This window comes from Pogona vitticeps, chromosome 2 (genome assembly GCF_051106095.1).
Source record: "Pogona vitticeps strain Pit_001003342236 chromosome 2, PviZW2.1, whole genome shotgun sequence".
Taxonomy (NCBI): domain Eukaryota; kingdom Metazoa; phylum Chordata; class Lepidosauria; order Squamata; family Agamidae; genus Pogona; species Pogona vitticeps.
In genome coordinates, this window is record NC_135784.1 from 40,265,737 (window position 1) to 40,290,645 (window position 24,909).

Here is a 24,909-nt window from a genome sequence, read left to right on the forward strand (position 1 = left end):
CATAAGCATTACTTGTTGCATGCCAGGTCACACAGCTTGGTATGCAAGACGTAATGTCAGCAGAGATTTTTAACAACAGTTTGCTTCCAGAAGTTGTGCTGTTTGCCTAACTATGCGGCAGGATTCAGCCAGTGAATAGGAAGTAAAAAGCTTATTGCTGTTATAATTTTGGACTTTTCAGTGACAAAAATATTTGTTACACATAATTGTTTTATTTTTTGTGAATTTTTGTTTTGATGGATTGATATTATGCTGAAAAAATACCAACGGTATGCATAAGGTGTTCAATTCCCCACTATGCCTCTTTGACAGGGGCTGGACTTGATGATGCATAGGGTCCCTTCCAGTTCTGCAGTTCAAAGTTGGTGGTGGTGATTATTAGTATTAGTATTAGTATTTCTTTACGTTCGGTGTCTTGTTAGGTGCGAGTTTCAGCTACTTATTGTTTACCTTTCGTTCTGAAGTTAAATTTCCAGTATTTAATATACTGTACATGTTCCTTGCAGTTTGGGGCATTTTTTTCAGAACTGATCACAAAAATATGGCCTTAAATTTCGGTCCTTTTCTCATGAAAATGTCTGAAATTTTGGTCTGTTCTCTTGCAAGCTTCCATATTGCAGAAAAACTGCTTTTATTCTTCAACCCCCCAATGCAGGTTTTTAGAGTATGCACAGGCTGCAGTAGGAGCGAGTTTATTGCTCTCTTATCTCTTGCTTCTACAAATGTTGTGCCAGCAGTGATGCACTACTGAATATAGGCCTAAGGTTTTAGGTAGTGCCAGTGTGGCAGAAGCTTTCGTCTTTTCTGGTCTCCCCTCCTGTCCCCTTAGAGTCATTTAAACCCGCCCAACCCTTTGAGGAAGGGTTTTTGCATAGGCATCCTTCAGTCTCAAGAGACTATGGTAACATGCTCTGAATCGAGGAGTGTCCTCTCCAGAGCATGAAGCCTGGGTAAAGTAATATGGAGGATAGGCTGCTACCCAAGCAGCAGGTCCCCCCTCTCCACGTTGCTGAAATGGTCCAATGGAAAGGCAAAAGCCAATACAATGTTGGAGGAGTTGGCAGAATGACACAAACTGCCTTCGGGACTCCAGCTCCGGATTTTGCCTCTAGGTTAACTTCTGAAGCCTTTTCCATGAGTGGATATAGCCACAAGGCAGTGGAGGTTTGAAATCGGAGTTTTCCTTCTCCTAGACGGGCTGCCTTCCATGGCTGACGAGCCCCACCTACCCGGCCTGCTCTTTAATAGTGCGGAAGTATGATCTGACCCTTAAAACTTTCCTGCCTCCCAGGTATATGCAAATCTAATTGGCTTTCCTATTTACCATATTAGGGCCAGAGATAGAATCAGAGAATTTGAGAATTTTGCACGCCCTTAGGCGCGCAGTCCTGGGACACGCGCTTTTAAAGCAGAAAGTCCCACCCCCAGGCCATGCAGTGAGGAGACAAAAAGAAAGCCCAGAAAAAAACCCTCAGCAAAACGTCCAGGCAAACATACCTGGCCCTCACCCTCAGCCCAGCTTCCTAGGGAAAAGGGTCCAGGGTTTTTGAATGTATTGTAAACTGCATTGAGAAGCCAAGGACACACCACACAGCAGCTGGAGTCTGCTGCTGTACCACATCAGCTTTCAGTGTTGGATGCTTCTCTGAAGCAGTTCCAAGGGTTTGGTTACTGTGGCCATATCTCTTAGACCACTGGTTCTTAACCTTGGGTTACTCAGGAGTTTTGGACTGCAACTCCCAGAAGCCTTCACCACAAGCTGTGCTGACTGGGGTTTCTGGGACTTGCAGTTCAAAAGCATCTGAGTAACAAAGGTTAAGAACCACTGTCTTAGACTATATTTTTTGCTTTCATTTTAATATTGCTGATAAATGGCTGGTGGTGGCCATTTAATATAGTGCTCAAGAGGATTGTATTAGGAGGAATACTGGAGGGTATCTTTGCCGCCAAGAGGGTGATCAAATGCAGTTGAATTGTACCGTCTTCTCTTAGGCAGATAATGATGTGTCCAGATGGGTATTTGTCATTTGTCCTGCAGTTTAATCCAGGTTGTGGATGGCCTGAATCATTCCTTTTTTCAGTGACTTCACAATGATGTGCCATAGTGAACCTGTACATCCCTATCTATACCTTTTTTGTTCCCTGTCAGGGCTACTGTTTTTTTTTTTAATGTGAGTACGATTGCTCCATTTTTGGTTTGTGCGTGTATGATTACAAGGATTGAACTGAAATGTATGGCTTAAGCAATCCCTTTACTTAAGCAATTTAATTATCTTGACAAATGGAAAGCTTCCTTCTTGCTCACCTGCAGAGGGGAAGGGAGAAGAAGATTTCCATGTCTTTGCAATTGTTGCTAATGTATCCACAATACTTTGAAAGCGCTTTAAAAAAAAATCTTCATCGTGGCCACTGTGAATGCACACAAAAGGGTTAAGACAGTGCCTGCACTGGACCTCTCGGAATCTTCTAGAGCTTGAAAGAGAAAAGTATCAAAGTTGGGGTTGCCCCTAATGCGCATGCTCCGCTCGCCTCAGCGCTCAGTTCCTTTTTTCCGCTGAGCAATTTGGAACCTCTTGCTGTGAGCTTGATCTTTTCGGACTGATTATTCTTGGATATTTTTACCTGGAAATCCCTCTGACTACTCTTTCGCTTTTTGCCCTGACCTTGGACCGTTTTTGGACTTCCTATCGTTTTTCTCCTACCTAATTTGGTCGCCTTTGGACTTTCCCGCCTTTTTGCTTCGCTGTGCGGTGATTCAATGTAAGACTAATCTTTTTGTGCCAGCTTATGTCCCCATCCAGACCGTTCAGTCGGTGCGTTGTGTGTTCTAGAAAACTTCCTTTTTATGATGGTCATGATCACTGTCCTTTTTGCTTAGGCGAAGCCCACCAAACACAATCCTGTAAACACTGCAGGGGCTTTACAAAAGCGGCTCCTACAGCTAGACAGCAAAGACTTAAATACAGCAAAGACCTCTCTACCTTCCTGTCTGCAGGGTAGGAGGAAGGAAGCTTTCCAGTTCTTAAGATAAAAGCAGCTTAAGCAAAGCATGGATGAGGAAAAAGGTGGGGTCTTTGTTCTTTTGTTTTTTCTTTCATTTTAAAGGGAAAGTTTGGTCTAGATTGTGCTAAACAGCCTCACTTGAAGTGACGCCCCCGTGCGGTCAATCTTTGCATGTGAATGCAAGGATCACCCCAAGTGATATACTGTACCTCAAAGTGTCGCTGTTTAGCACAATTGAGATCCAGGCTGGGATGACTGGAACATCCAGTTGGACATTTAGTGAATCTAAATATGTCTGGTGGTTATATTAATATTGTATAACATAGAGTTATAGTTACAGATGTAGCATTTTTATTCTACATTACTTTCATTAAAATACTAAAATATTGTGAAGTTTAAAATATTATAAAAAAACTACAAAATACAAAGATGGAAAATGTATAGCATTCCAAAAATAGATTGCAAATCCCATCAACCCTCCCAGTTGGCTATGCTGGCTAGGACAAATGGTACTTGCAATAATATCTGGAGGGACTCATGTTCCCCATCACTGCACTAACGTGTTGACAACGAAAGAAAGAAACTCACCATTGTTTATGATTTTGCATATTGGCATTAGGCATCTTCCCTGCTTCTCAGCATTATCTAAAGCTTGTGAACTGTTTTGCAAAAACCACTTACCATAATCACACACTTCTAAATCCATGAATTGCTGGATAGCTCAGTGGTTTAGGTATCTGGCTGTGGAGCAAGAGGTTGGGAGTTCGATTCCCCACTGTGCCTCCCTGACTGGGGCTGGACTCAATGACAGGGTCCCTTCCAGCTCTGCAGTTCTAAGATTACTATTGTTATCATGTCCATTTTGTACTGACAAAATTGTTCATTGATACCCAGGAGGTTTTGAGGCTCTGTCCAACCAGTAGGGCAAAGCAGGCCAACCATTGCAATACACATAAATAATGGCTGAAAGGACATTTTTGCACGAATTATTCACATTAATACATTCCGTTAATTTGCTTAACAGTCTATATATAGAAAGTAGAGTTGCCGTTTGCAGGGGTCCTTCTTCCCCCAATAAAAAGGCAGTTTTCAGCTCTTTTAATTATGCCTATATTAGGAGATGTAATAAGTTGTTGTTCTTGTTGTTGTTCTTTAGTTGTTAAGTCATCTCCGACTCTTCCTAACCCCATGGAGCAAAGCACATCAGGCCCTCCTGTCTTCCACTGCCTCCCGGAGTTTGGTCAAATTCATGTTGGTAGCTTTGATGACACTATCCATCCATCTATCTCATCCTCGGTCGTCCCCTTCTCCTCTTTCTCTCACACTTTCCCAACATCAGGGTCCTTTCCAGGGAGTCTTCTCTTCTCATGAGATGGCCAAAGTATTGGAGCCTTAGCTTCAGGATCTGTCCTTCCAGTGAGCATTCAGGCTTGATTTCCTTTAGAACGGATAGGTTTGTTCTCCTTGCAGTCCAGGGGACTCTCAAGAGCCTCCTCCAGCACCATAATTCAAAAGCATCAATTCTTCAGCGGTCAGCCTTCTTTATGGTCCAGCTCTCACTTCTATACACCGCTACTTGAAAACCATAGCTTTGACTGTGCAGACCTTTGTCGACAAGGTGATGTCTCTGCTTTTTAAGATGCTGTCTAGTTTGTCATTGCTTTCCTCCCAAGAAGCAGGCGTCTTTTAATTTCATGGCTGCTGTCACCATCTGCAGTGATCATGGAGTCCAAGAAAGTAAAATCTGTCACTACCTCCATATCTTCCCCTTCTATTTGCCAGGAGGTGATAGGACCAGTGGGCATGATCTTAGTGTTTTTTTAATGTTGAGCTTCAGACACTTTTTTGTGCTCTCCTCTTTCACACTCATTAAGAGGTTCTTCAATTTCTCCTCACTTTCTGCCACCAGAGTTGTATCATCTGCATATCTGAGGTTGTTGATATTTCTTCCGGCAATTTTAATTCTGGCTTGGGATTCCTCCAGTCCAGCCTTTCACATGATGTATTCTGCATATAAGTTAAATAAGCCAGAGCATACTCCTTTCCCAATTTTGAATCAATCAGTTGTTCCATATCCAGTTCTAACTGCGGCTTCCTGTCCCACATATAGATTTCTCAGGAGGTAGATAAGGCACTCCCATTTCTTTAAGGACTTCCCATAGTTTGCTGTGGTCCACACAGTCAAAGGCTTTTGCATAGTCATTGAAGCAGAAATAGATGTTTTTCTGGAACTCTCTGGCTCTCTCCACAATCCAGCGCCTGTTAGCAATTTGGTCTCTAGTTCCTCTGCCCCAGCTTGTACTTCTGGGAGCTTTCGGTCCACACACTGCTGAAGTCTACCTTGGAAGATTTTGAGCATAACCTTGCTAGCGTGTGAAATGAGTGCAATTGTACAGTAGTTGGAGCATTCTTTGGGATTGGGATGTAGATTGATCTTTTCCAATCCTCTGGCCACTGTTGCGTTTTCCAAACTTGCTGGCATATTGAGTGTAGCACCTTAACAGTGTCATCTTTTGAGATTTTAAATACAGTAGTTCAACTGGAATGCCATCATCTCCACTGGCCTTGTTGTTAGCCATGATTTCTAAGGCCCACTTGATTTCACTTTCCAGGATGTCTGGCTCAAGATCAGCAACCACATTATCTGGTTTTTCCCGGACATCCAGATCTTTCTGGTATAATTCCTCTGTGTATTTTTGCCACCTCTTCTTGATGTCTTCTGCTTCTGTGAGGTCCCTCCCATTTTTGTCCTTTATCATGTCCATCTTTGCACAAAAGGTTCCTTTAATATCTCCAGTTTTCTTGAACAGATCTCTGCTTTTTCCTTTTCTCTTATTTTCCTCTATTACTTTGCACTGTTCATTTAAGAAGGCCCTCTTGTGTCTCCTTGCTATTCTTTAGAAGTCTGCATTCCATTTTCTGTAACTTTCCCTCTCTCATGGTTGTTGTGGGTTTTTGGGGCTCTTTGGCCGTGTTCTGAAGGCAGCAATCTGTGAAGCAGAGGAGATGTGATAGCATTAAAAAAAATTTTTAAGCTAAATCCAAGAACTGAAAGCATTGGGAAAATAAATGTGCCATCTCTCCCCCACCCCACACCTCCAGTGTTCTTTGCCTTTCCACTGATTAAAGGGTGTGGCTCTTCTTAGCAGTTCAGCGGGGCAGTAGTTGCAAAAACTCTGGCTCATCCTTAAGTGGATTTTCCAGTTTGCCTGTAAAAGGCATTTAGTAATGAAATGCTTGTGAATTATCTCTCTAGGAGTTACCAGTTGTAGCTATTTGCTTTCTTCTTTATGTTTGCAGTCAGTAAATATATAACGATTAAACATTTCCTGACTGCTTATTGTGTCGATTTTGTCAGTATATTGTCATGCATTTAATTATGTTTTTAGTCAAAACCAAACAGATTGAAGATAGATGAAATAATATGAAAATGTTTATTTTCACTCTCTTTGTATTAATTAGCAGTGCAATCTATATTTCTAATGCATATTTACTTCGAGGTCCCATTGTTTTTGGTGGGCTTAATACCAAGGAGACCTGTGTACATAGGACTGTAGCTTGTGGCTAAATTCAGTGGGGCTTACTTCTGAGTAGCTATTGTACAGGATATAAATGTTAATTACTATATTGCTTGCTAGTTCTCCTTCAAGACGTCCAGTGTGGAATTAATCAAGTTCTAGGTACAGATTAGGGTTTGTTTCCAGAGATAAGTGTGTTTGTTTTCCATAAGCATACTTTGGGACAGCATGCTGTCTTAAAAATGTAATCTAGCAGATGATAACAAACCACACAGGTCTGTACTTATTAAATCTAGTGTGCTGATGAAAGATAGCAATATGAGGCTAAATGACCCAAGATTTTATTTTAAAGATTTCTTCATCACCCTCCAGCTAAGCATTTATGTAATAATAATAATAATAATAATAATAATAATAATAATAATAATAATAATAATAATAATAATTTATTGTCATTGTAAGTATATACACAGTATACCCATACAACGAAATTCACAGACACCCAGAGACCAGACACATGCACACACATAACATTCCCCAAACACTCCCCACCCACTAGAAGTCCCCTACTAAAAATACAAACATCTACACCTCAGGCCAAGTAACACAGTCCAACTAATTATTCACTACTGGTGGTCTTTAAGCTCATTATTAATTGCAATTATAGCTCTAGGATAAAAACTATTTAGAAAAAGTGTGGTCCGAGTCTTAATTGTTCTATATCTTCTGCCAGACGGTAACAGTTCAAAAAAGTTATAAGCAGGATGGAAAGAGTCTCTCAGGATGCTGTGTGATTTCCTTAGACAGCGGGATGTGAAGATGTCATCCAGGGTTGGTAGCTGGAGCCCGATGATATTCTGGGCAATTTTAATGGTTCTCTGTAGAGCTTTTTTGTCCGCTACAGAGCTACTCCCAAACCATGCCAGAATGCCATAGGTTAGGACACTCTCTATGGTGCTACAATAGTAGGACAGAAGTAAATGCTGTGATAAATTTAACTTCCTGAGCATTCTCAGGAAATACAGCCTCTTCTGTGCCTTCTTTATTAGCATGTTGGCATTTATAGATATGGGTGGCAGAAAATGAAATGAGACAGGAATAATAAATTTAGAAAGGAAAACATAATGGTAAAAACCATTGCAATACATATAAATAATGATTTAAAGCTTAACTACCTGAATCATTAAAACAGATGTAGTTCCTTTTACACAAAGCTCACCACACTGATCGTCTCCATGACTGAAATCCTGTTGTACTCCAAGAAACTGCCTTATTTTAAGTGTATATAAGTTGTTTTATGTTTTTTGCCTTTTAGTAACCCTACAGATTAATGACCTAGAGAAAGTCCTATCATTAACAGTTCTGCTCAATACGTGGCTTCACTTTTCAAGTCAATTCATCTCACATTAGGTCTTCTTCATTTCCTATTGTTTTTAACCCTTCCTAGCAATTTAGTCTTTTCCAGTGAAACTTTTCCTCCTTATGATATGTTCAATGTATAACAGCCATGGCTTAGTCATAGCTTTTGGTGAGAGTACACTAGATTTGGTCTAGAACCCACTTATTTGTCTTTTTTGCAGGCCAGTCTGTGAGGCTCTCCTTTCCTCAATGCCACATTTCAAATGAATCAATGTTTAATATGCCAGTTTTATTCACTGTCCAGCTTTCACATCCAAATATACTAACTGGAATACAAAAGCATGGTTGGCCTTGGTTTTAATCTTCAACAACAATATGTATAAATATTGGTATCTTGATCCACAAACCATAGTCACATGCATGAAACATTTTGTGTGTCCACATCAACAAAGCAGAACTAGCTTTGAACTAGGGAATTTTAGAAGCCCACAAAAGAAGTATCTTTCTGTTGTTATGCATATTTGTTTGAGAGTAAGCTCAATAAAGCTTAATCAGATTTGTATCTGCAGAAAGATTGTGCTGTGATTTGAGGTGGGGACTTTAAAGAAGTGTAAAGAGTGGAGGGTGTACATGTTTCGAAAGCTGGTGGCTATTTTATTTTAGGATAGGTTCAGTAAAATGTTCTTAAACACGGACCAGCAGTCTATTTAATCTCTCAGCTGTGAATTTGTGTCAGCATAGAGCAAGGTAGAGTCTTGTGAAAGCTTAAACACTAGTAAGTTCTACTTGGCACAAGCTTTTGTGGACTGTAGCCATAGGATTTTGTGCTGAAAATTTTGTGTATGCTGTAGATTGGATGAATGGAAACTATAATCAAAATTCTAACTAGCATGTTTCAAAAGGTGGTGGCTCTGTGCAGATATAGATACATTGGTGGGAATGCATAAAAGACCACTCAAAAAAACAAATATTGCAGAACAACCACTTTTATAGCTTCTTATGTTTCCATGCCACTCAGGTGCTGTGCTCTAGTGAAGGAAGCAACACCAGTAACTGTGTATATTTTGATTTAGCCATCACAAGCCATAGTTTACAAAGCCACTTCAATCATGGTTTCTGATTCTAGGTTGATGACTTGTTGCAAAGCAGGTTTTGACACTTTAGGTACTGTACTGTGCTATATTTTCGTCAAGGCTCCTTAACCATGGTTTGGCATGATGTCTGAATTGAGCCGAGAAAATGGGGAAGATTTCCCTAAATAAGTATAGCCAATTTTAGATTATATAGGTAGGTGTTTTGAAGTGATTGTTCCTTAGCCTCAGTTCTCTGTCTGAAGGAGATTAAGAGTAGCGTATTTTACAGAGCTATTTAAGGGACAAGCAAGGAAAGTAATGTAAAGGTGCTTAGTGTGCTTGCTAAACAATACAGTTTGTGAGATTTGTATATAATACACCATTTTCCCTCCACACTGCTAACTTTTAATATGATCATATGTAGCATTGTCTATTATTATTATCTACTTAGCCCAGATGGGACTGGCAGACTGAGGGCTGTTTCTAACTTGTTTCTGCCATTGACTTCCCAAAGAAGTAGTTTCAGTATATCAGACTGGGGCAAATAAGGAATAACTGAATGAAATAACATACATTTTTCCTCCTCTAGAGCAGCCAAAATAGTTTGGCTCATGAGTTAAAGGCAGAAATATATTTTCTAGTTCCTGTATTGACAAATTGCTAAGGGGATTTTTAAATTGTTGGGTTGTCTCTTTATTGGGTTGTCTCTTTGCTAGTCTTGTTACCTGCTATCAGCGTGCTTCCAGATCATGGTGATCCTGATAGTGTTTCTGAAGTATATGAAGTGCCACACTGGCTTTCACCTCTTAACTGTTAGAACAGTACTGTACAGCAACGAAACCAATTACTTCGGGAAGTAGCGAGTGGTCCAGTGCTGAAAGCATTCAAGAGAAAATTGGACAAGCATCTGTCATATCTGCATTGACTTGGATTCCCACATTGAGGAGGGGGTTGGACTCTATGGCCTTATAGGCCCCCTCCAACTCAATTATTATATGGTTCTATGATTCTGTTATAGATAGGTATTACTATTCTTACTGCCATTAGTACAGGGTTAAAAGTACACCTGATTTAATGCTGTGTTTACTTCTTTACTTTTGTTAATACAAATTTGCAAAGAAATCCATAACATTTCTTGCCCCGGAAAACCAACTCATAAAAACTTTCATTAACTTTGATGGTTAAATATTCTTGTGTTAGACCTTTCATGGGCTAAAGGGGAAAACAACAAGCTTCTTTAACACTTTCTGGTCACTTGAAGTCAATTCTTAACTCAGTGCAAACAAGATTTCTGTTGTTTAGTCATTAAGTCGTGTCCTACTCTTTGTGACCCCATGGACCACAGCAGGCCAGGCCGTCCTGTCTTCAAGATAGCAAGTGGCTATTTACAAGCCAGACTTATAGCTAATTTTCTAATTCTTTCTAAGTTTAATTTGTAATTGTTTTAGTATTTTGACACAATGTGACCTTGAGATGTAAATGCCATCATATTGCAGATGAAGTATGGATTGCCCAAATGAATAGCTTTTATTTTTCATGAAGTATTTTATGTTAATCTCTTGTTTGATCCAAGTGGATTGGAACACGGATCAGTGATACTGGAGAATATTATTTCAGTAGGATTAAATTGGTTTTACATGCCAGTGTGCGAGTTCATTAGTGGCTTGTAGATAGTTGTCTGGGTGTGGCAAGTTATATGATAGTTTTATTATAGGCTGCAGTGGCAGCTGCAGTGTTGAAGATAGTTTTGCAGACTGATACAGTTCAGTATTATCTTGAAGTGGCAGCAGAATACAGTTGCTAAAATCTAGTAGCAGGATGGATAAAATCAATATTTTTTTTCAAAAAACTATTTAAATTGAGATTTAAATTTTAAAAATGCTTTTTTATTAAAGTATCAAAAAAACTCTGATTAAAAAATAAATAAATTGTGATTTAAATCAATCCACTTTGTCCAGTAGTATGTTGCAAATACATTAGGTCCATTGAATCAATGGAACTTGGGTCCTTTTGAAGAGGAAGGTGGGGTAAAACTTTTTAAACAAATAAACAAACAAACAAACAAACAAACCTACAGAGGAGTTGATTTACCCCACTGATTATGTGGGCCTACTATAGTCGCAACTAACTACTGGATTTTAGCCAATATTCCTTAAAAAGTTCTGACATAAAGTGGGACGTAAACCTCAGTCTATTAGTCCTTTTGAGGCAATAGTTATAGGCTTGATGGGTTTGGTAGTCAGATTCAATTCTGGTAGAGTTATATTAGCACACTTAAACTTAAATACTATATGACTTTGAAGGCAAGTTTGTGTCCCCCACCCCCATGGACTTTGTCCCAAAGTAGCAGATAAATGTTTTCCTGACATTAGCTGTTAGGTGGATGATTTGCATCTTCTCTTGAGGAAAATGCAGATTTTCTTGGGGGGGGGGGAATATTAGTGTTCATGTTTTATTTTGCTTCTTGTTTTATCAGTTTACCTGTGGAGGTTGTTGCTAGTGGCTGAGTAAGTAGCAGCTGTGAGGAATGGGTGGAATTCATGAGATGGAATTTGTTGGATTGTCATCATCTTGGGTGAAAAGGAGGGGAGACTTCATTCTGGAGTAGGGAAACATGGACACATACTGGAGTTCAAAGTGAAAACCAGATCATGACTAGAGGTATATGAATACGAATATCCCTGCACAGCTGGAGTTGACAAGGGTCTGCCCCCTGGGGCCAGACTATCCACTCATGTGTCTGGCAGGCGCAGCAGCCTCGCTTATACTTCCAATCACTCCCAGAACACTGTTGTCTTCTTGCTCTGCTAGCCACTCCAGGCAAGGGGAGGACGAGTCTTCCTGCATAGCTGCTGAGTCACTAGCCAAGCAGGAAGAGAGCGGGGCTGCAAGAGTGATTCGAAGGATGAGCAAGGCCGCCACCACTGGACGTGTGAGTGGATGGTCTGGCCCCAGGGGGCGGACCCAAGTTAACTCCAGCTCTGCAAGGGTATTTGCATATGAATTCCTCCATCTCTAATCATGAGATAGGATTTTGACCAATGTAGCTACCGCCATCCCATTGATGCTAGCTGTATGGACTTAAATTTTTTCAAAGCCCTTGCAAAAATGCATGAGTGCCTGTTTTGGACTTTGCATAGATGCAGTGTTGAGCTGAATTGTTCTATAGTGGAAGGGCTCCTGGGTGTGACCTTGTTTCTGTGATATGCTCCTTGATAACAAGTAGAATTATAATTTTGGAAAACATACAAGCTGGAGATTCACTTTTACCTACTGCTTATACCTTATATTGCAATTAGGATAAAAACAGTTTCTGAAAAGCTTCTTGGATCTTATGTGGTGTCCGGAACTCTAAATCCTCCATCTGTTATGATCTGGTTGCCAAAATAAAATCTGTAGTGCCTCTGTTTCTTCACAAAAGGGACCTTCAGCCCATCAAGCTAATGCCAGACAGCAACATGTGGTGGCTGACTGAAAAGGCCTGAGTTAATTATACAATTTAACAAATTACTATTAGAAGCTCTAAGCCATTTCCATGTAAATACTTCTCCATTCCTCACACAGTAGTTCACCAACTCCAAATTCCAGCAGCTGGATTTTAATCTCTGGTTCTCTTAATGGCTGATTTAATTTCTTCTTGGCAAAGGTTTATGAAATTCTATAGCTGTTACAAGAGCCACTCTGGCATGTCCCAGAATGATTTTTGCACTACAAGTTTAGCATAGGATTTGTTTCAGTAGAGACACTCCAAACAATTATTCTGTTATATGAAAGTAGCTCATCATTTAATAAAGTATCACTTTTTGGATATCTTTAGAATAAAATAAATAAACAAAGGATTTGAAAGGGTTTAACAAAATGTATAATCACTTATCAATGTGTGGCCTAAAACCTTGAAGGAGTTTGAACCTTAAGGCCAGCCACAGTGATACTTCACGCCAAATACAAAACAAACAGGTATATATGATACTTTAATTTTGACAAAGTAACATACTGTATATTACAGATGTTTGCTTTAATCTCAGATATTCCTAAATGTTAAACTGTCCTTCAGATACTGAACTGGATTGCAAGAACATTCTCCTTTTGTTCATAAATCTGATTAAATGCTGTGGTTATTGTTGTGTAGTTTATTGTGTAATGGCAATTAAAATAATTCTGAATTTCTTTATGTACCCAAGTACTAACTGTAAAATGCACCTCATATTTGTTCTCCTCTTGCCTATGTTATTTGATGGGGAAGCCGTGAGCCTATTGTGTAAATTTTCTTTAAAAATGACTGGTTTCCTTATGGATAGAATAGCTACCTTGACGGGCATAGACAGTAAAAAAATTCCCAGCTTTCCAGAAGGTAAACTGATGAGATGAAAAGACATTTCAAATGTTGTATTTGAGCACATTCAGAGATTTCTTTGGGAATTTATTCTATTGAATACCTATAAATATGTTAAACATGAGATCTTAGTAACAGTCTCTTAACATTGTTTAAATTTCAAAGGTTTAAAAAAAGCAGAAGTATTGAAAACTGTTAGCATAGTAATCTTTTTTGTTGTTGTTGTTTAGTCATTAAGGCGTGTCCGACTCTTCGTGACACCCATGGACCAGAGCACGCCAGGCCCTCCTGTCTTCCACTGCCTCCCAGAGTTTGGTCAAATTCATATTGGTAGCTTCAATGACACTGTCCAACCATCTCGTCCTCTGTTGTCCCCTTCTTCTCTTGCTTTCACACTTTCCCAACATTAGGGTCTTTTCCAGGGAGTCTTCTCTTCTCATGAGATGGCCAAAGTATTGGAGCCTCAGCTTCAGGATCTGTCCTTCCAGTGAGCATTCAGGCTTGATTTCCTTTAGAATGGATAGGTTTGTTCTCTTTGCAGTCCAGGGGACTCTCAAGAGTCTCCTCCAGCACCACAATTCAAAAGCATCAATTCTTCGGCTTTCTGTCCAACTCTCACTTCCATACGTCACTACTGAAAAAACCATAGCTTGGACTATGCGTACTTTTGTTGGCAAGGTGATGTCTCTGCTTTTTAAGATGCTGTCGAGCTAATCTTAGCTTACACAAAAAATCTGCTTTCATATATTATATTAAATTAAGCATGCTTCCAAGATACGGTGACCTGGAAAGAAATAGAGTTCTGCTTTGAAACTGCCAAGTTTGACAACTCCTGTGTTAGTCACTTGTTTTGTGTATCAATGTATCTTTGGAAATTTTCCTTGAAAAATTTCTGTTGCACATCACTGCTTGATTTTACACACACTGAGAGTTTCAGTGAGTTTGTATGTTTCATACATATGTTTCATATGTATGTTTGCATGTTTCATATTTCACATGACTTCGAAGCATTGAATCAATCCCATCACTATTAGGGAACATCAATGACAGTGACAGTAGTTTATAAAGTACTGCTTGTCTGATTTTTTTTTCTTGGATCAACTAAATGTATTATCTACTTAAACCAGTTTAGGGAGGTGGCATGAGACAGTTGGCAATAAAAGAACTGGCCTCCAGCCCAGAACTGTTGTATATGTAGGAAAGTCAATGGATAGTTTGAGATGTCAAGAAAAAATAATGGCTGAATAAAACACTGAGTTTCCAAAGTTTCAGTTTCAGGAAACAAGCAGCTGCTTGCCTAAAGTAAGTTGGGACAGTTCTAGGAATTTTAACCTAGAAAAGACAACTTCTAAACTAGTGTTGAATTGGATAAGACAGTGCTCAAGAGGACGTCTGATAGATGCTTCTTATTCTGTTAATAGTTGATTTGATGTACACATTGTTGAATTTACTTAGTTTATCTTGGCAAAAGACCTGCCTTCTTTTCAAAATATGTCAGATCTGTAACCAGGGTTACCTTGGCATTTTATATCATTAGCCAACACATTCTGAAATGATAGTTTCATTCACTAAATGACAATTGCAAGGGTCATATTTTATTTACACTTGCCAAATGGAATTCTGTGGGGACGTTAAGGCTGCTGCTGAACAACTTAGCATAATCACTAAGTTAAATAATATGCTACCATAACATAAAATTGGTCATAAATCAGAAAAAAAGAGAGGAGAGGATCAGCAGTTTGACCCCTGTGTATATCTGATAATAATGCCATTGGAAACAAATGACATTTTATCTCACTTTTGATGTCTGGTAGAATTAATCCCTATTCCTCAACAGAGTGATAGTAGCCTTATTCACATATTATGGAACAGTATGAGCAATGCAGCCTTGCTTCCCTTAGTCCCTGTCCTGTTGAATGGGGATGTCTGCAACAGACTTCTATTCACTTTTACTTGAATGTTCACAGCAGCTTTCACACCAAGATTCCTTCCTGGTTGCAGAAATTTGAAAGAATTAATATTGAAGCTCTCTGAACATAGCCTTGTTGAATATGAGGAATTTAGGAACCTAAGATGCTGGGCGGATGTACCCAAGAACATTTGGGAAGATGTCACAGTGTGTATAGCACCTGCAACTGCTGGATAGCTAGTGGTTTAGGTATCTATCTGCAGAGCCGGAGGTTGGGAATTCAAGTCTCCACTGCGCCTCCGTGAAAGGGGCTGGACTTAGTGAACCCTAGGTTTTTCGGTGCTGCAGTTCTAAGATTATTATATTATTTAGGCATCCTTCAGTCTCGAGAGACTATGGTAGCGTGCTCTGTGTGGAGGACTTGGAACAGTGTCTAGTGTAGCTGAGAAGGCCAATTCAAGAGTGACATTCCCTTCCACACTGAATTATATTATTATTTTCTTGCATTATATTCTTGTATTCATGTTTGTCTTTCCTATTCATGCATACTTCTTGAATAAAACTGCAGACAACAGGCTTAGTCATGGTTACATATAAACTGTTACATTAACATCTGTTAAATGTTTGTCTGCATCTGTTCAAAATGTGGCTCATCAAGTCTGCGTATCTTAATTTTCTCGTGTAAAATCTGTCCCTGCAGCCAGTGGTACTCTAGTGGAAAATACTTTACAATTCATCAGGATAATACATTATGATAATGTCCTTTTGAGAATTCTTTATGAACCAATGTAATTGTGGCAATTAACCACCTAGAAGATGTTGATTTTATTAATTATCAATTAGTCAATAATCCTTGGGCTGTTAGCATTTTACAGCAATATACTCAAAAGCTGGAGGGAGTTGTTTTTGTTGCAATTCTTTATGATTTGTATTTATTCCATAAAAGTTCCATTTATATTAAGCTGTACCTTGTTCATGTATTCTCACTAGTAAATTATATTTCTTGTTTCAAGTATTAGTTCTAAGTTATACATAAATCAACATTATGGAATTGTAGCAGCCTCTGATAATAGTTTAAAAGATTTAATGAATGTTGAGAATGAAGCAGGGCAATGCCAGAAGGGTACACTACAAGAGGCTTCTTGCTATAAACTATATATTTTCTTTTAAGGTGACTTGTGTAACCTTTTACTGTGGCAGGGCTTAGATAAAATAAAATACCCTACATTCTTGCATTAGGTTTTGTAACTCTAAATCCAGCCTCACCGAGTAACTGATGTTCTTCAGGCAGTGTGGTAGTAAATTAGCAAATAATATTAAAACACTATAAGGCAAGTAGATACAATACAGCACATGATAAAAGAACAAAGTAAAGCCATCAGAATAGTGCAGACAAAGCAGTAATCCAGTTCTTAAATGTCTAAGAGAAAAAGACTTCACGTGGCACCAAGGAAACCATTAATTACTGTACATAGATACAAGGTAAGACACTGGACAGTGGCATTTAGGAGACGGAGCAACATGGCTGAAAATACCTCTTTTAGGTATTTACCACTGTCATTCAGTAGGGACACTTGGAGGAAGACCTCCAATGGAGAATTTCAGGGCCTGGGTTAGATAAATAGAGAAACAAACACTTTTGTATTGTATTATTCCCACAGGCTTTGTTGCACTACAGCTTTTTTTGTTTGTTTGTTTTTATGGGGCTCTTCATTTTATCTTGACTGTTTCTGAGTGGCAGAAGCATGTGCTCCAAAGGTGGTGAGAAGTTTTGGGAAGTCTCTTCCAGCTGCTGTTGCTGTAGCAAAAGCGCCACTTTTTACACTATGTTGTCTTTTCTCATTTGAAAGTTTTGAAACAACATTTCCCAAAAATACGTGCCATGCCAATTTGCCAAAACCAGAAAGTCAACGTTCATTTCTCCCTGTATTTAAATATGCATGTACAGTGGTGCCTCGCATTACGAGCGCACCATATAACGACGAATCCGCATAGCGATCCCTTTTCCGGGATCGCTAATGCGGAGGCATAGCGTCAGCCCCAATGGGCAAAACTCGCTTACCGATCTTCCATGTGGGGGGCCCGTCGGAAGGAGCCGCCGCCGCCGAGAGAGTGATGCGGGGCCATGCTGGCCGGGGAGAAAAGCAGGCGGCGAGACAGGCAGGTGGAGGGAGGGAAGTGGCGCGCGCTCGTGCGTCCGCCCCCCTTTCCCTCTTCGTCCTCCTCCCCCCACACTTTCCCTCTTCCTCCTCCTCCCTCTTCTGCCACCGCCGGGGAGGAACGCAGGCAGGCAGATGGAGGAAAGGAAGTGGCACGCGCTCGTGCGTCCGCCCCCCTTTCCCTCTTTGTCCTCCTCCCCCCACACTTTCCCTCTTCCTCCTCCTCCCTCTTCTGCCACCGCGGGGGAGGAACGCAGGCAGGCAGATGGAGGAAAGGAAGTGGCACGCGCTCGTGCGTCCGCCCCCCTTTCCCTCTTCGTCCTCCTCCCCCCATACTTTCCCTCTTCCTCCTCCTCCCTCTTCTGCCACCGCCGGGGAGGAACGCAGGCAGGCAGGCAGGCAGATGGAGGAAAGGAAGTGGTGTGCGCTCGTGCGTCCGCCCCCCTTTCCCTCTTCCTCTTGCCCTCGGGCGATCAGCTGTTGCCGGACACCCGAAATGGCCGCACGCAGCGTTTTTGCGCCCTCCCCTTGCTTACCGAGGGCGCGAAAATGGCTGCCGGACCCCGGAAGCATCGCTGAACGGTGAGTTTTGGGCCGATTTGGAACACATTAAACGATGTTTAATGTGTTCCAATGGCTTTTTTTGTCCCGTTCAGCGATGTTTCGCTATAGCGAAGGTTAATCCGGAACGGATTAACCTCGCTATGCGAGGCACCACTGTACTCAAGTGTCCATGTTTTGTAACGATGACCGGACTGTTCTGCCAGCCCAGACATGTCATTTACACTGTGGGGCTTGATGTTCTTTTGGGGGGGAAAGATGCTACCTTGTCTACTTTTCTTCATGTTTGATAAATGCAGTAGGCTAGTTATCCTCTTTCTAAGATTGTGGAAGCTTGTGAAACCAGGGTACTGACAAAAGACATTTTCATGTGTGAGCTGAATACAAAATCAGAGGAGGCTACTTAAATTGGGATCCAGTAGACAATGTATAATATGTATTCTCGAATGCTTTCACGGCTGTGATCTGATGGATGTTGTGGGTTTTTCGGGCTCTTTGGTCGTGTTCTAAAGGTTGTTCTTCCCAACATTTCGCCAGTCTCTGTGGCCAGCATCTTCAGAGGACAGGAGTCAGAACGCTGTCTGTGCTCTGTTGCAGTTTGTTGGATAGTTGAGTATTTATAGCTGTAGGAACAGCTTTTGTCTTTTTCAGGAGATTGGGTGATTATGGTGATCAGCGTGTTTTTTGTTGTGGATGTATTGTTGTGATAAGGGGGAGAGATGATCTGTCACTGTGATTGATGGGTGTCGTTAGCTAGTATTTTGTGTGAGGTAATCACTGGCCCTTGTGGCTGGATAGAGTTTGTTCACCTGTTGCAGGCTGTATTTTTCAGTGCTGGGAGCCAGGCCTCGTTGAGTTTTAAACTTTCTTTTTTCTTGAAGCTCTGCTGGTGTTTGTGGATTTCAGTGGCTTCCCTGTGCAGTCTAACATAATGATTGCTGGTGTTGTCCAGTACTACAGTATTTTGAAATAGAATTTCATGTCCAGCTTGTTTTATGGCATGTCCAGCTATTGCTGATATTTCCGGTTGTTTTAGTTTGCAGTGTCTCTGATGTTTTTTGATTCTGGTGTGAATGCTGCTTTTTGTGGTTCCAACTGTCCAAAACAGCAAGGTATCCAGTATTCTCCTGCAGTGGTGAGGGGTTCCTTTTTGTCCTTTGCTGACCACAACATTTGTTGTATTTTTGTAGTGGGTCTGAATACTGTTTGTAGGGTTTTTTTTCCAAAAGTTTCCCCATGTGGTCCGTGACCCCTTTGGTGTATGGCAGAAATACTTTTGCTGTGGGTGGCTGTTTTTCTTCTTCAGTCTGGTGTTGTTTTCTTGATTTGATGGCTCTTTTGATTTCATTCTTGGAATAGCCATTTGCCTGTAGGGCCCAATTCAGATGGTTGAGTTCGGTGCTGAGAAATTGAGCTTCACAGTTCTGACTTGCATGGTCTACCAATGTTTTGATTATGCCTCTTTTTTGTAGTGGGTGGTGGTCGGAGTTTTTGTGTAGATAGTATCCAGTATCATCAAAGCTACCAACATAAATTTGACCAAAGTCCAGGAGGCAGTGGAAGACAGTAGGGCGTGGCATGCTCTGGTCCATGGGGTCACAAAGAGTCGGACATGACTTAACAACTAAACAACAAGAAGGACTCTATGATCTTTCCTGGCCTATTATTTGGACTGCCTGTAAGAAACCTTTGCAAGATTCATTTCAACATTTGTAATATGGATGGGCATACGTACAGAAAAAACTAGGAAGCATATACAGTGGTGCCTCTCATAGCGAGGTTAATCCGTTCCGGATTAACCTTCGCTATGCTGAAGCATCGTTGAATGGGGCAGGGATTTCCATTGGAACGCATTAAACATGGTTTAATGCGTTCCAAATGGGCCAAATACTCACCGTTCAGCGAAGCTTCTTAATGGCCGGCAGCCATTTTCGCGCCCTCGCCTCGCTTAACGAGGGCGCGAAAACGCTGCGCGCGGCCATTTTGGACCATTTCTGGGCTTCCGGCGGCCATTTTGGCCGCCGAACAGCTGATCGTCGGGCTTCGTTTTGCAAAGATCGGTAAGCGAAACGCTTACCGGTCTTCGCAAAGTGAATTTAGCCCTATTTAAAAAACGTTAAGCAATCGCATTAGCGATCCGAAAAAACGGATTGCTATGCGATTTCGTCGTTATGCGGTGCGCTCGTTAAGTGAGGCACCACTGTATTAGAGGAGAAGTGACTGGTAATTTTACATGAAATCAAGCTGACCATGCATACAGAATATTTTAAAAGGAAAATAATGCAGATAAGAACTTAAAGAAAATAAAAAACTACCATGCATTATTTTCATTCATCTAAAAGGTTTGGGTTAACCCCCTCCCTTTTTAATTTGTCTATAGCGGATGAAATGAAAGTACAAGGAGAGTGACCATAGTAAAGGTTAAGATTGTCTTGGTTTAATTGCTTCTCCCCCTTAGGTCATATATTATCTAGTTGTTTTTCTTTTATTATACTGTTTTTATTCTATTTTTATATTTAGCCACCCAGAATAGACATGTGTCTAGGTCGGCAGGGTATAAATAAATAAATAAATAAATAAATAAATAAATAAATAAATAAATAAATAAATAAATAAATAAATAAATAAATAAATAAATAAATAAATAAATAAATAAATAAATAAATAAATAGCAGTGTACAGTGTATGCATACCCATGAAGCAATAAAAAGGCTCCTTTAGGCTGTTACCTTTCTGGCACTTTAAACATATATATTTATGATTAGCTTGATTTCTGGTTGCTAGACATAAGAGTAGCAAGAGGACACGGCTGTTATTTTTCCTCTCTGTTTAATATATGTGAACTGATTACCTAAATATCAGCAGAGTTGTTATTTCATCAAAGGAGGTTACGAAAAATATGTGGCAAGCTTCTTTAACAAAAAGAACATTAAAGGAGAATTTTTTAGTTTTATTGCAGACAAATGTACTTTTTGTTCCAATATTGAAGAGAAGAGGGAGGAATTTGCTTCAGTTTCAGTCAAATTACTTATTTTTTCCTATTAGGTGAAACACATTTCCTAACTTGGGAATGGCATGAAAATGTAAGGTTAAAAAGTAGTCATTCTTGAGACTACTTGCATCTTTCTTGTATCTTTCATTTTTGTCTTTCTCTTTAGCATTTATTTATGGCTTAATATATCTGTTAGGCTATAATACTTGCTAATCTCACCAACCAGTACCTTTTCTCACTTCTGTTTCTCTTTATTTTCAGTTCTCTTTTCTTCCCTTTTCCTTTCATCTCAGTTTTGTGTGGGCAATTATATTAAACTCATAAAAACATTTTAAAATGATACCAACTACAGTATATAAGACTTGTCCTGACACATAGAATCAGTTTGATTTATCCAAAGGATTAGGGCAGGCTATATCATAAGTAAGTTCATATACTCTATTTAAATATCCAAATTATTGAGCTAGAAGCACAGTAAATGCATGATAGATTTGTTAAAGTATCATTGGACTGTACGTACCTTTTTCCATTTCCTGGTCAGATCTGAAGAACTAGAAGCATTGCTCAGAGTTCACACTCAGCAGCTCTTTGACTCAAGTCTCCCTCTCTTTCTAACATGCACTAACTGTTTGGCACATGGTAAAGGCTTGAAGGGAGGAAGATGACTCATTTAGTTCATTAGCTAGGGAGCACAGCCGGAGCCTCTTGCACTGAGGTTCTGTGTTTTGCTGCTGGGTCCTAGAGGAATCACAGCTTCTTTCCCTGCTACTGCTTCAACACTGTGCCGCACTGAACACTGTGCCACCTAGTGACACTACTGTCAAATGACAGATTGCCCATTGATCCTCCCTGCCCCTGGCAAGGGCTATAGCTGTCAAGCCAACCTTAAAAATTTTAAACAGGAGATAGAGAGCTTATCTTTGGTATTTCCTTCCTTCTCTTGTACATTCTTTGATTTACAGTGAATGAAAAGCTTTTTTTAAAAAAAAAAATCCCAATACATCAATGTTTGTATTAGTTCAGTTTGTAGAGTTCTACATTTTGTATTCATTCATGTGAAGGTACTACCAGGCACAACTGGAGTCAGCCATTCTCTGTTCCTTTGGTTAAGTTATGACTATAACTCAGTATAAAGCAAGTAGTACATCTGCAGAAAATCTGACGTTGAATTCCCAACATTTTCAGTTGTGCCGGTTAGTACTGTATGCTGGAAGTCCCGCTCATTTTCAGCATTTTCAGATAGGAGTAGGATTGGCTTCTTTCTGCGATCCTGTAGATATGCTGGCGTCTGAGCTAGATGGACGAGTCACTTTCTCTTTCTTTATCCCTCACCTCACCCCACCCCTCTTGTAAAATAATGACTGAGGAAGAGTTATTAACTTGGAAAGCTGTTATACGATCCCATTCCTTTTTTAAAAAGTTGACTTAATAAAGATATCGCATGGTACCTTTGGATTTGGATATTTTTATAGGTTATTTGAGTCATCTGGAAAAGACTGGACTTTGTTTTATTTACAGTTTGTTTATATATACCATCCTTTATCTTCAGCTTACCTCAGGATGTTCACAATTACATAGTACTTCATTAAATATCTAGTAGTATACCACCTTTGAGCCATCCCAATCTGTTGAAAAGTTCATGATAAAAGATGTGCCAGAAAAGGTATTTTCAACTGGTGTTGGGGGTGGAGGAGAGTATTTCAAAGCTGAACTCCCATCATTAAGAAGGCCCCACCACATGATCCAGATTTTGTTTGCTGATTGTATAACCATAACATTTCTTTCGAGCCAGTCTCAGGTCCGTTCTTCACAGATTAATGCAGGGAGCAGGTCTTAAACCATTCAGGGCTATGCACACTGAAACCAGCACCTTGAATTGTGCTTGATGTTAAATCGGTAGCCAGTGAAAACCTTTTAGAAACTGGTGTTATGTAATTTGACACTATGCTAGTCTGTTTTCACAAAAATTCTAACATTAATGTGCTATATTTCTTGGATTGTGGTTAATATGGAATGGAATTATGAAGGTTTTCTGTTCATATTAAAGGATCCCTTATTTTCCCATATGTTGTATCTGCTCCAGTTCAGATTTTGAGGTGATACCTGTGGATGCTGTTTACTTAATGTAATACTAGAAAATGCTTTGAGAAGTTTTTAGGTCCTCCAGAATTTCTTAGGCCTTCCAGGTTTCTCTGGAAGTAAAATGTGTTTTTACTTGGTGATCTGGTTGATCAAGAACATCATTTACTAGCAGTACAGTCCTGTACATGTCCCCTCAGGAGTAACTCATATTGACTTTAATAAATCATACTCCTAGTTAAGTAGGTATTAAAAAAGCAGCCAAAAGCTGTGGGTTTCAGGTGTCTGTATTTTTGCCGAATATATCCCTCTATTTAGAGTGATGTGTGTGTGTTTGTGTGTAAAATAGAAAGTAGGTTTTGCCTCTGGGGCTTGAGAATTTATTCAAGTAATATTGTGGGCTGGAAGCCACAGCGTATTTCAGAGTTGCTATGGAGCCTGGGAACTTTATCAGGGTGCCAAATGCTCAGCATACATTTTCCTTTTCTATTTCTGTGGTACAATAAGCTCGGTTGCTCTTGAGAGCCAGGTTAGTGTAAGGATTACCATTGGAAACACATCAGATAAGATTTCACATTGTTCTTTATCCTTCTTTACATGTGTGACTGGGCAGGAGAGGGGAGCTCAGTTCACTATAGCAGTCCCAGTAAAATAGTGGTGGGCAAAACAGGGCTTGCCAAACTGATACTGGCGTCCCCCAGGACCTTCAGAAACATGTACCTAAAAGAGACGCTACTGAGAATTGTCAAAATTTCTTGCTGTTAAAAACTACACATCACAATGTAGTGCTGCCATACAAAAAAGAAAAAGGTCAATTTATATTGATACATTTTGGAAATCTTTAGACTGATTTAGTTATGGGAATCCTCCATGATCTTTTGGAACCCCCATTCACATCATTCTGCAACATCTCTAGACAGTCTGTCCTTCTTCCTACATAGCTTCCTACATAGCCGCCTAGAGTGGTCTTAACTGTCTAGATAGGTGGGATATTAAATAAATAAATAAATAAATAAATAAATAAATAAATAAATAAATAAATAAATAAATAAATAAATAAATAAATAAATAAAATAGCTCTATGTCTGGAGGGCCATTTCTCTTCCTGTTGTTTTTGCTGCTAATCTGTGCCCAGTCCTGCATAAGTAGATGTCGTCTGAATACTGTATAAATTGCTGAATGATTTTTTTAAATGAATTACATTCAATGAATATAATTCAGTAAATAAATCATGTAAATTAGATATGATCAAATATTTAATTTATAATTTAGTTTCATATATTAAGTATTTTTATATTTACTTATTTTAACATGTTATAACTATTGTCACACAAATTAGATAATTCACAGGTATCGTGTTTTCTGGTCGACCAGACCAGATGGGCAGGATATAAATCTAATTAATTAATTAATTAATTAATTAATTACATTTATGATATTTTCAGGTATTAAAAATAAAGCAGCAGCTATTTTTTGAAATCAAAGACTGCACTCACATCCTGCTTCCCCGTAACATAGGGGATCCCATGGGAAATTTGTTATTCCCAAAAAATCACTGTAGCTGAAGATGTCTTCTGCCTTACACGCTATAGCTCCATGAACAGGATATCAGCTATTGAATAAGAATTCTTTTGTTGAAAATTGAAAAGGCTGTGGAATTGGGTTTCATTCACATATAGTTGTGTGTGGAGAAAGTTGCATCATCTTCAGAGAGACATAACTAATGTCTTGGCAAGATCGTAGCCCTGTTGTATAACACTCAATTAGCACAGTACATAACAGTGTCTCAGCAGAACTAAACTGAAAATAATCTTTATTGCATCTCAAGTCTTAGAGGAGTAGGTTCAGGATTTTGTGGAAAATGCTAGCTAGGCTTGAGTATCTCAAGAACCCCGAACTCAACATCTAAGATCTGGTCCTTCT

General features: G+C 39.7%; 1 protein-coding gene and 1 long non-coding RNA gene across 9 annotated transcripts in view; one reads left to right on the top strand and one right to left on the bottom strand.

Moving 5' to 3' along the window:
* Nucleotides 1-24,909, top strand: part of ATXN7 (ataxin 7) — a 174,239-nt gene that overhangs the window by 99,941 nt on the left and 49,389 nt on the right. The window lies entirely within an intron of this gene.
* LOC144587637 (uncharacterized) lies at nucleotides 210-24,874 on the bottom strand. Its single transcript, XR_013542807.1, has 2 exons — nucleotides 21,428-24,874; nucleotides 210-5,993 (listed from the first exon to the last, which is right to left on the bottom strand). It is a non-coding gene; the product is annotated as an uncharacterized LOC144587637 (long non-coding RNA).